The sequence below is a fragment of the Nuphar pumila genome, chromosome 6 (assembly GCF_984573655.1).
Source record: "Nuphar pumila chromosome 6, dmNupPumi1.hap1.1, whole genome shotgun sequence".
NCBI lineage: Eukaryota > Viridiplantae > Streptophyta > Magnoliopsida > Nymphaeales > Nymphaeaceae > Nuphar > Nuphar pumila.
The window spans coordinates 123606872-123620351 of record NC_143254.1 but is presented as its reverse complement, the minus strand read 5'-3'; positions in this window follow the sequence as shown (position 1 = coordinate 123620351).

The window sequence follows — 13480 nt, the reverse complement described above, 5'->3', positions numbered from 1 at the left end:
TTTCTTAGATAATCTCGTAGCTTGTAGAATTTTCTCATAAATCCAGCCTTTTCGGTTTACATCAACTTGGTATCAGAACAATTTTCTCATAAATTGGGCCCTCTATGTTTGCATCACCTCTTCAGCAGAGAAAAAATCAAGAAAACGGAGTTATTTATTTTTCAAAATACTTTAAAACTGACATAATCTTAATGGGCTACGGTTTTCTGCCAGGTGTAATGGTTTATTTCTAATTCACTTCAATAGTAAAGATGACATAGACTTTGTGCGAAAGGGTGAAATATAGAAGGTTGCAGGGAGAATGTTTATTATCAACCAATGGTATCTTGGGAAGCCGTGGAAGCTTGAGGTGATGTGCACAATCTTTGTTTGGGTTCGCTTCCCAGCCTTATCGTTGGAGCTCTGAACAATTGATTTCTTTATGGGCATTATATAGTACTTGGGAGGAAAGTTGATCAACATAGATGCATATACAAGGAACTTTCAGAGTTCTTTTTGCTAGAATATGCCTTGAACTTCCTACAGGTTTTACTCCCCAAAATGAGGTCTGTTGAAAATGAAAATAAAGAAATTTTTAATCAATCAGTGGAGTTCAAAAATATTATCATGTTTTGATCTTGTGGATCGATATATCATTGCGATGGTGCATGCCTACACCATCAGGAGAAAGCATCACTTCAAAATAAAAGTAATTCTGAAAGTTGGCAAAGTGTGAAATAGAAGATGTGGAGGAAGAAAGTTGCCCAACCCATGCATGAGGACGTCTTCAACAAGTTTAAGGTTAGATAGACGGCCAAGAGAACCGAGAGGTTGCAAAAGACTCATGCTCTCAATTAGAGATGAATGAAGGTGATGAAAATGTTTTGAAAACAGAAGAGGATCATGAGGAAATTTGGCATTTGTATTTTGATGGATCTCATAATATCAATGGATCCGGAATTGGAACTGCTATTATTACTCTCATAGGTGAAAAGGTCCCTTGTGCTTTTAAGTTGGACTTTTGTATGTACCAACAACATAGCAGAGTATGAAGCCTTGATCCAAGGGCAAAAAGCTTTGATTGGAACAGAAGATAAAAAAGAACATGCCTAAGGTGATTCAATGTTGGTAATCAGGCAAGTTGTCATCGGGGCATGAAAAACTAAGCAGAACACATTAGTTTTATATGTTGACTTGGTCTTGGAGTTGATAAAAAATTTTATTCTTATGAATTCTCTCATGTCGTAAGAGACAATATTCAATTTGCTGATAGTCTGGCAAACCTTGCTTCCATTATTAAAATAAAGCAGGGGTAGGATCAAAATCATTCTCAATCAAAAAATTAGATAATCCAACCTATAATATGAGATAGAAAGCAAGTCCGAAAGAAGACAATTACTAGGCTCTAAAAGATGAAACCTTTGTTCTATAACATCAAGAGCTTCCATAAACATGCCTTTTTCTAATAATACTCATTCCATAGACAAGAAAGTCATTACAAGACTCACTATAAGAAAAGCATCTTTTATCGGCGTGCCAGTAAAAGAGCATTTTCACTGGCAATACTTTGTGTAGTGTCAGTGAAATTATCGGTTATACTGACGCTAGGAAGACCTTGCCATTATAATAAACTTTTTTTATGCACAAAAAAGTGCCCCAGTAAAGTAATATTTTTTGGCACAACAAAATTTATGCTAGAGAAAAGAAGCTTTTTTTGGCACACATAAAAAGTGCACCAGTAAAAATAAAAGCATTAAAAAATTTATGCCTGATCAGGCCCCTTTTCTCTCTCTCTCTCTCTCTCTCTCTCTCTCTCTCTCTCTCTCTCTCTCTCTCTCTCTCTCTCTCTCTCTCTCTCGGCCACCAACGTCGGTCTCTCATTCTATCTCTTTCATCTCTCTCTCTCTCCCTCTCTTTTTGTCACCACTATTGGCCTCTCTCTCCCTCTCTTTATCTACTGTCACCGTTGGACACCACTATGTCTGATCACTTACCTCCACCGGCAGCATCCTCTTCGGTGACCTCACCCAACATATGTTGAATCTAATTTTTTTTATGTATGCTTTAGATTTTAGGGGTTTTGAATTATAATCTATTTTTTAATATATTAAGTGAATGCATGCTAAATCTGATTTATTTTATCATATATGCTTTAGATTTTAAGGGTTTTGCATTTTAATCGTGAATTTAAAATTTTATTTAGTGAATGCATGTTAAATTTGATTTTTTTTAAGTATGATTTAAAATTAAGGAATTTTGTATTTTAATTGCTAGTTTTATAATTTATTGAGTGAATGCATGCTGAATCGATTTTTTTTCAAGTATGAGTTAGATTTTAATGATTTTTTATTTTGATTACTAATTTTGTAATTTATTTATTGAATGCATGCTAAATCATATATTCTTTCTAATATATGCTTTAGATTTTAGGGCTATTGTATTTTAATTGCTAATTTAGAAATTTATTTAGTAAATGCATGCTAAATCAGATTTTTTTAAGTATGATTTAGATTTTATGAGTTTTTATTTTAAATGCTAATTTTCTAATTTATTGAATGAATACATACTAAATCTAATTTTTTCAAGTATGAGTTAGATTTTAGCGAATCTATATTTTAATTAATAATTTTATAATTTATTGAGTGAATGCAAGCTAAATCTAAATTTTTTCTCATGTATGCTTTAGATTTTAGGAGTTTTTTACTTTAATTACTAATTTTATAATTTAGTTAGTGAATGCATGTTTAATCCAATTTTATTTTCAAGTATTATTTAGATTATAGAGCTTTTACATTTTAGTTGCTAATTTTATAATTTATTTAATGAATGCATGCTAAATATGATTTTTTTTCATGTATGTGTTATAGTTTAGAGGTTTTATATTTTAATTGCTAATTTAAAAAATTATTGAGTGGATGCATGTTAAATTCAGTTTTATTTCTAATGTATGCTCAGATTTTTGGGGGTTTGTATTTTAATTGCTAAATTAGAAATTTATTTAGTGAATACATGCTCTATGAGTTTTTTTATTATATATAATTTAGATTTTAGGAGTTTCATATTTTAATTCTTAATTTTGTTATTTATTAAGTGAATGCATAATAATTCTATTTTTCTTCTAATATATGATTTATATTTTATGGGGTTTTGTATTTTAATTCTTAATTATGTAATTTATTCAGTGAATTCATGCTAAATCTATGGCTTCTTTCTTATATATGATTTATGTTTTAGTGTTTTTTGTATTTTAATTCTTAATTATGTAATTTATTTAGTGAATGCATGTTAAATCTGTGGGTTTTTTCTTATATATGAAATAGATTTTAGAGGTTTTGCATTTTAATTCCTAATTTTGTTATTTATTGAGTGAATGCATGCTAAATTTTATTTTTTTCTTATACATGATTTATATTTTAAGGTTTTTGTATTTTAATTCTTAATTATGTAATTTATTCAGTGAATGCGTGCTAAATCTATAGTTTTTTTCTTATATATAATTTATATTTTAAGAGTTTTGTATTTTAATTCTTAATTGTGTAATTTATTCAGTAAATGAATGCTAAATTTGTGGGTTTTTTTCTTATGTATGGTTTAGATTTTAGGAGTTTTACATTTTAATTCTTAATGTTATTTATTGAGTGAATACATGCTAAATCATTTTTTTCTCATATATGATTTAGATTTTAAGAGATTTAGATTTTAATTCTTAATTATGTAATTTATTTTGTAAATGCATGCTAAATTTTATTTTCTTATATCATTTAAATTTTAACTTATTATTCAATTTTCAACAGATACAAAATCCTAGACTGATATCATTATAAGCATCGATATAGGAATCCAAAATGCCTATTGAGTCATTAGGTATTTGTTATGTCATTGACAATGCAGTGTTGTTTATGGTAACTAAAAAATTATCAATGCATGTCTTTTCAATAAAGTATCTAGGAGAACACGAGGGTGTACACATGCTTTGACTATTGTAGGCCTTCGCCTGAGACAGAAGCATAAGGTTATTAATAATCAGTATGGACAACCAATAGGGCGAGAGGCACAATACCTTAGTAAGTTTATATGAATCATCACACGAAATCCTTGCCAGACATCTTTACATTTTTTTTACCTGGCGTATATTACCAAATTCTTATAAAGAGGATGCTTGCTTTTCAGTTTTGGTATACATATGTTGTAATTGATTTGACCTTTAACATTTATTCCTTTAACAATAGGTTTGATATATATTGTTAATGTAGAAAAAGTATGAAATTTTGGAAATGATGAAATGATGGGTGTTAGAAGGAATACAATAAAGGTTGGAGAAACTTCAAGTTCGAGCATAGGATGATCTACAAGCAGCATCATATTCTTGAGGAGCGCCTCGCTGCATGTCCATCTTACATCCGTGACCATCAGTGGGAATGTTTGATGTGTAATTTCGATTCTCGTCAATCAAAGGTTTGCATTTTTCATTATATGTTAATGTTGTGTGTATTCATTATATTCAATTGTAATAGTGTATAATATATATATATATATATATATATATATATATATATATATCACTTATATGTCTTTATAGACGCTAAGTACTAAGAACACAGTCAATCACACCCAACAAAAAGTTTTGTACACTACAGGCACAAAGAGTTTCACACGATATCGCGAAGAGAATGTATGCATCATATTTTTTATGGTTGTCATTTATATATAGGACTTTACATTTTTTAATCATATTTCATTTATTCATAGGTTGATGATGATGGAGCGGAACCTTCTCGAAGGTAGATATTTTGTATGACCCATACCAACAAAAAACTAAGGATCAAGTGATGGTAAGGCCCATTTGCTTTATTAGGGTTCATTGTTATTCATAAAAGAATTATATATGAAAACAAAATATGTAATTTTTATTAAATTAATATGTTGTCTTGCATATAGAGATCAGAGACAAGATAGCACAGTTGTCTCAGATGTCAGATGCATCTGTGGATGGCCTATCACGAGAGGATGTCCTCTCTCAAGTTTTAGGACCAAACAAATTTGGATCCGTACAAATGTTTGGCATGGGGTGACCAGCAAGGATGTATTTGGTGCAGGTCTAAGCCAAGCAAAACTCTTGCATTAAAACACTATGTATAATGAAAATATAGATGTAATGCAAAAACAACTTACAGGTTTTCAATCTGAGCTCATAAGGATGAATGAATTGTTATTGATAATGGTGAACAATAATCAATCAAGTTTCTCATAAGCTCCTTAGGTAAGTTGATATAACTAAAGATTCTAATCTTGTAAATGAATTTGTATTTTGTTTATATATATATATGTGTGTGTGTGTGTGTGTGTGTGTGTGTAATTATTTCATCTATGCTTATTTACGAGCCTAGTATACAAGCATGGTATGCCTATGATTTTGAGACTATCTCTTCTCCATATAATTCATGAGCTTTCAAACTATATGCTTATATTTGAAATAAAACTTATTTTTTTTTTGTTATCTGACATTGTTTATATGTATGAATTTTTCCATATTGATTTGAATATATGCGTGAACTTTCAAACTATCTTCTCTAGCTACATGAATTTTTCTATAGCTGGTTGAATATGTGAATGATAGAGTTATGGAAGGTTGGAGTTATGTATGTGTATATGTGAATGCTAAAGTAATAGAGGTTAAAGCTATGGAGGGTTGAAGGAAGAATATATATAGTTGTTTGTCTATATATAATTTAACTTTTGTATTTTGTGTAGAGCTTCAAATGTGAATGTTGGAGCTATGGAGGTTAGATTTATTGAGGGTTGAAAGAAAAAATATATATAGTTGGGTGTGTATGTATGCTTTAAATATTATGTTTCTTAGCGGGCTTCAAATGTTAATGTTAGAGATATGATGGTTCATTATCGAATGAATGGAATGAATGAGAAATACGGTTTAGAATGAATGAAATAAATGAGGAATATGGTTTAGAATGAATGAAATGAATGACAAGTATGATTTAAAAAGAATGGCATAAATGAATGTATATATGAGTATGTTTATTTTTTAATGAATGAATATACAAGCATATTTATTTGGTGATTGTGAACACCCCAAATTTTTCAAAATCTTGTAAATATTCTCTTTTTGCCCCTGACCCCCATTTTCTGAGTAAACTGAGTCAATTTTAAATCAAAATTTCAGTTATCTCTTAGATTTACTCGAATCAAATCCACTTTTCTCTATCTGACTCAATTTCGGATCCAGATCTAGTGTTAAAATCCAAAATCTGAGCCTTGCTGTCCCGTTTTCAAATTGAAATTATAAAAATATCAAAAAAAAAATCTAAATGGCTCAGACAGCTCATCTGGTACTCGTTTGGATCCATTGTCTTATATCTCTCGATTCAAGGTCAAAAACTCAAATATTTTCTCAAAACCCGGATCCAAACCCGTTTTCTGAAGAAATTTCCAAAAAAAATCAAACCCAAATTCTCAGAAAATCCTTCTTTTGTAAATATTTCTCAAAAATACAAAAAAAAAGTTTTAAATCCCTTATTTTTCCATAATTTTAAAACTTTATTTTCAAAAATACAAAAAAAAAATACAGAAATCACAAAGAAAAGAAACAAAAAAATTTGATATAGAAAAGAAAAATATAAAATAGTTTTAAAGACCCCTCTTTTAAAACCACGTTTTGCTTAAAACCTCCTTTAGGAAAGCCTTTTGAAAACAAAACCACTGTTTTGAAAATTTCTAAAAAAGTTAAAGGGACCCCTGGCGAAAAATCCCAATGGCCCCTTCTTGGAGAGCTCTCGCATGAGATCGAAGGGTGGAAGACCACTTGATTGCCTTCTTCATCTCCACCATCGATCCTCAACAATCGTCTTCCCTTCCAGAGCCTTCCTTTTCTTCTTTAAAAAGAGCACATAGGAGAAGTGATCGCCATCCGTTTCCACCCCCACATCCGCTCCCCATGTGCGCTCCTCTCGAGCATCTCCCTCTCATGAAGAAATTCTTCATAACCGCTTCTTCACCTTCCCTTTCCCCTTCTCTCCACTACCTCCTTCTTCTCCTTGGCCTCATGAAGGAGCTCTCTCTTACAACAACACTCTGAAAAGGTGTTCTTCACACACCTCCCTCCTTCAGGAATCCATCGGTCAACATCATTATCGGCATCCTGTAAAATTATAAATGTCTATCGTGATATGCCCATTGTGCTAAAAAAAAAGTGGGGGGAGGAAAAATGCCTTCATCCACTGCATCAACGATTCACCTCTCTACTGAGCCTCTCTGGATCCATTTTCCATCATCTTTCGAGATCGCTGCAACCCGTTTAGGTGAATACCTCTTCTTCTTCGTTCATTTCCTCTGGTTCTTCTTTTAAATTTTAATTCAGGCCCCCATTAACGCACCATTGAGTTGTTTTGGGTTGCTTCTAGCAACACCAATCCCCTCTCGTGCAATATTAATACGGAGTTCTCAAAATTCCGACATCTTATTTCCGTAGTTGCAATTTTTCTTTCAGATTTCTTATCGTTTTACAATGTTTTGCTTTGCACCGAGTTCACTTTATATTTGCCATTAATTTGATTCTCTTTTCGTCCATTTCATTATATTAATTCCATTCCCTCTGTCCCTATCATCAATGCCTTTCTTTTTTTTTTCTTATTATTTTGTATTATTGTTTTATTAGTATATGATTTTTTCAATTCATATCACCTGCGCCATATAGACATCTGCTATACTCGTATATTCTGATTTGTCGCATTGTTGCCTCTAATAAGGGTTGTGCTTTCATGAGGATTATGTTTCAATTCCCGCATTGAGGGTTTAGGTTTGATTCCCTGTTGCAGTAGGTTGTTGATATTTACCCATGGCATCCTCGTGTTGAGTCTAGTTTTTCCAATTCATAAGATCATATATGTTACCTTGTTGATATCATGGTTATCTCAGCATCATTTCATCCATACATATGCACATTGTGTAGAAAGGAAATTTGATTTAGCATCACATCCTCTTTCATCTGGGTCTGGTGTTTCGATTTGGAATCTCTTTTAGCAACTGATTGAAATTCGACTATCTATAGTTGTCTGATTCATTCAACTTCATTTATTCACGCTGTTACCAGGATTTCCTTTGTGCTTATTATTTGTATGAAATCCCATCATTATCTCTCATTTAATCTAGCTTTTTGTATATTTTGAGCTTTTTGTGTTTTGAATTGCAGATATTTCGGCTCTTCTGTGTCTTTGAGTCTTCATTAGTCTTTTGTGTTTTTGAAGCATATTATCGTCATTTTATTTTAAAATTTTGTTGATCTAGTTAATAGTATGTGGTTATTTCAAAACATTGCTTCATTGCTAGTATATGTATATACTCATTGTGTTGGGCTTCAGCTTCTATAATCCCCTTTGCATCCAAGAAATCCAAAGAAATGCCCAATATGTTGATAGACCTCTTGTGACATGCCCGTGACCCATCGATTGATATGTTGGCAGCATGTCGTCTGATCCCCCTTAGTAAATACAGGATTCAATGCCTGTGTATCATCAAGTGCTGGAGACAACCGGTCCCGTAATTTCCTTTTCACACAAGAAATAGGTGGTGACCTGTTTTAGTACAATAAACAAAAAAAAATCCCCTTTCATCAGCATATCGTTTGTATGGGACAGGTATGGCCTCCTTGGTTACTCTATTTACAGTGTGTTCGGTGGTTTCTGATTGTATGTATTTTTTATCCCCTTTTCCCTTCTGTAAGTTTGGATCATTGGTAGACAAAGTATATATGGTTGTCTTTTAAAAAAAAGTATGTCATTTTGATTTTATGTTAAACTATAGTTTGAATATCTTTTCAAGCCTTCAGCTATGGTTTTTCATAGGTTGTGGGTCTTTTATCCACAGTTGGGATGTAACCCCAAAACCTCATTATTGGAGAATGTTCGAAGATCCTCAGTTGTTTTGATTGTGATGCAATTTTGTAATTGCAGAGATTATTCCGCAATTTCTTGCTTATATGAATTCTTGGATTATTGGTCTGACGCCACACACAAAAAAAAATCTTACCTATATCGATGTGTTACACACCTCTGCGTCCAATAAATGCCTTTAATTTTATCTGTCTTTTATCATTTGTTCAATTCTACCTAAAGCTTCTCATGTCTCACCTAAGTTTTATTGGGTTTTCAAGCAACTTCTTGTAATATTTAGATATCTTTTCAAAATGTGAGACAGAGTTACCCAGATGCTCCCTGGCAAAAAGCACGCAGATTCATCTTTTGGGTCTACAGGTTTTTGGTTCCAGACTTTGGAGACTTGAAACAGGTTTGGGGAGATATTTATTATTTGCATTCTTAAGTAATATGTGTTTCACTGGTTAGGAAATACCTAGCTCTTTGAAAGGTTCTGGAAAAGTGGGAAGAACTTGGTCATCCACTGATTTCACATGAATAGTTTACCTAATCATTCCAATGATAGCATCCGGTATCACTCCCACTATAACACCCCCCTTTGAAAATACCACACTTTCCTGTCATGCTACATCTCCCCCTTCTTAGCGTGATAATGTAATGTGTCATGCAATGAAGTGCCCTGTAAACCAGCATGTTGCCCCCACCCCACATGCGTTACATGGTTTCTATGAGGGTAAGTATGTTATGATTTCTGAGATTCAGCTGAATCCTAGCCCCTACAGTATACCCATTAGTTCTTGCAGCACCTTTCCTTCTCTTCTGACGGAGATTTCATTAGTAACAATGCTTTCAGAGCCTTACAAGTAGACAATATTTCTAAAGATCTTGTCATTACAAAGCCACGACTGCTTGTTTTGCAGAGTCTTCTGAAAAATTTGTGATAGCTTAAGGACCGAAATGTAGGTTGGATGGTTCTAACTCCTTGTTGCCTTTGCTCAGGATGATAACTCTACCATACAAAGAGCATCATAAGGTATTCTCCTAGAAATATATGTCGATAGCCCCTGCAGTAATATCCATGTGCTCGCCTCAGCCCCTTTTATTATTCTCAAACTGTGGACAATTTTTCAAAATCTCTACTTTTCTTCAAAAACTCCAGGCAATTTTCATCCTTTCTTTCCTCTAGATCTCGAATTTCAGCCTTATTTTGATCTTGCCTGCTATTTTCCTCATGAAAAATTATGTGTTTTTCTCCTGAATTTCAATCTCGTTATCCATTTTCAAATCTCTTTACCTTATTTTTCTTCACGTTTTCTAATGAATTTCCTATTCATTTCAGTGAGAAATTAGTCGCTCATCTTCCCTTAGTTGTGTACTTTCTTCGTCAGAGTAACAACGCAATTGTCGTAATTTCGGGGATGACCCAATCTCTGGTAATGGGATATCCTTTCAAAATTGTCAACCTGATCTCGTCAGATTTTCCTCTTCTCCTTTTCATTCAAATTATTGCCCTTAAGAATTTTTCCTTATTTTGATCATCCCTTTTGTCCTACAGTAAGTATCATCATTATTGAATGGTTTAGACCAGATCAGGCAAGAAAATTTTACTATATTAGCACGTCAGTGATATTAGAAGTGAGCAAGAAAGGATGAGTTCCCCAAGTTTGGCCAGAGGATAGGGTCAATAAGGTGGTGATGACATCAATCCCGCCATGTATACCTTATTCCAGAAAATGATGGCCAAGATGCAATTAGAGCAAGCTGAGGCTAGCTCAGGAAAGGTGTCATTCAGGAAGAAAACTAAGGGTAAAACCATCAGGAAACACATCAAAATTGCCCAAAAGAAGGTTCAGCAGGACAACGAGACTGAAGGGGCAGATTCTGTGGAAGAAGACTCGGATGAAGAGCAAGAGGCAGAGCTTGAGTCTACCAAACAGACCAATCAGCAGTCAACAGTTAATGATCTAATTCAGCTTCAACTGAAGGAAATGACTAACATGGTCAAAGATTTGCAGGCCCGTGACAAAGGAAAGAAGGTTTATACAAGTGAAGACTTTTACGATGGCCTTGAAGGGGCTAATAGTTTGGAAGATCTCTCTTGTAAATTTGTTAAATTTGATGGGACTGGCGATCCCAAGGCTTATATGGACATGTTCTTCGCAGAATGTAATCGATTCAAGAGGTACAATCATGCCTTATTCAGATGTTTTTAATGCAGCTTAGAAGGCACCACAGCTAAGTGGTACTTTGAGCACATCAATCCAATCGAGCCACGAGAGTTCAATAAGGTGGTTAACATGTTCATCGAACGATTCCTTTTCAATATCGAAGCCTTACCAACCCTCATCCATCTTTGCAACCTCAAGCAGAAGGAAGATGAAAAGGCTAGGGACTTCATTCAAAGGTGGAGATCCACCTGCAACAAAATGAGGAGTCCAATATCAGAGGAGCATGCATTATCAATCATTCTAAATAAATTTTTTCAACCTCTAAGGGGCCTCATTTTTATCTTCCCATCACGATCTTTCATTGAATTAACAGAAAGAGCATAATAGCTCAAAATTGGGATGGAGAAAGGTGTATATGAGAGCCTCACGCTCTCAAAGAGATGTCAAGACACCAAGAAAAAGGCACCCATCACCATGAATACCGCTAGAAGCGACAAGGAAAGCAGAAGTAGTGACATCTTCAAGTAAAACGATGGGCCTCTCTAGCCAAGCTCTCATCAGAAACCAAAAATTCAAGAAAAGCTGAAGCACGATAATTAGAGTTTTAACCATGACTTTACTCCCCTAGATCAGTTGCGTGAAGAAATCCTTGAGTACATGCTGGCCAAGGAGATGATTAAGCTCTCAAAAGTTGATGACCCTCATGTCGTTAGGGGAAGGTTTAAAGATCAATTATGTAAGTTTCATAGGGTAATGGGGCATGATACCAAGCACTACTTCATTCTCAAAAATATCATTCAAGATTACATCGATAAAAATCTCCTCATGGAAGGCAAAAAAGAGGACAAAGCGGCCAGCTTATCAGCACCCTAAGAGCGACCGGGCCAATACTCTCTCATTTCTTTCATTTTGCTTTTGACATTTTGTAGGAATGATGTGGTCCCATTTCTTTCATCAATAAAATGATCAATCGTCTTCATTTTGCAAAATAGCTTGGCGCCATCTTCTTTATTTTTTTCCTTCTTTAAAAAGTATCCTTTTTTAGAGGAGTGACCTCTTTTAGAGTGCTTCCTAAGTCAACAAAGAAGTTTGTCTCCTTATTATCTTTCGAGAGCGTTCTTCAAATATCAATTATTTATCTTTTTATTCAATGTCTTACTCCCTAGTTATGCTGGGACATTTTTTTTGAAGATTTGCCTCTACTTTAAAACGTCCTGTATATGGGCAGGATCAAACAAAATCTTTCATCATTCATTTGCATTTGCATTTGTTTGCATTCATTTGTATCTATTTATATTCATTCGCATCCATTTGCATCATTTTATATAAATTCATTACCCATTCAAGATAAGGGATAATCCTAAGACTCCCGACAGTTGTCCAAGTCATTATAAGGGTGAAGATTGAGAATCCTTCATCATAATCATCAAGCACTTTCAAAACACTAGCCTTTTTCAAATTCGACCTTCGGGTCAAATCTTTTATCGAAACCATTTTTGCCGGTCATGCCAAAATCAACTTTCGGGTTAAGCCTATTCTCTAAATCCAATTTTTATTGGTCGAACTTCTCTAAATCCAGTTTTCACTGGTCGAAGCACCTAAATCCAGTTTTTACTGGTAGAACTTCTTAAATCCAGTTTTCACTGGTCGAACTTCCTAAATCTAGTTCTCACTGGTCGAACTTCCTAAATCCAGTTTGCACTGGTTGAACTCACCAAATCCAGTTTTTTACTCGTTAAACCACCTAAATCCAGTTTTTTACTAGTCGAACCACCTAAATCCAATTCTTACTGGTTGAGCTTCTGAAATCCAGTTTTCAGTGATTGAACTTTCTAAATCTAGTTTTTACTGGTCAAACTTCATAAATCCAGTTTTTACTGGTTGAACCACCTAAATTCAGTTTTTACTGGTCAAACTTCCTAAATCCAATTTTTACTGATCGAACTTCCTAAATCCAGTTTTCACTGGTTGAACCATCTAAATCCAGTTTTCACTGGTCAAACTTCCTAAATCCAGTTTTCACTGGTCGAACTACCTCAATTCAGTTCTTTCTAGTCGAACTCTCTAAATCCAATTTGCACTAGTCGAACTCTCAAAATCCAGTTTTCACTGGTCAAACTTTCTAAATCCAGTTTTCACTGGTCGAACTTCCTAAATCTAGTTTTCACTAATCGAACCTCCTTAATCTGGTTTTCACTGGTCGAACTTCCGAAATCTAGTTTTCACTGGTCGAACTTTCTAAATCCAATTTTCACTGGTCGAACCACCTAAATCCAGTTTACACTAGTCAAACTATTCCAGAATACAGTCTTCACACTGATTGAGCTTTCAAAATTTAGCTTTCAATCCAATTCTCAAATCCAACTTTCGAGTTTGTTCAGTTTTCCTTTAACGATTCGAGCCCTGTCTCAAGTTTTCATTCAAACCCAACTTCCTAATTGGTTT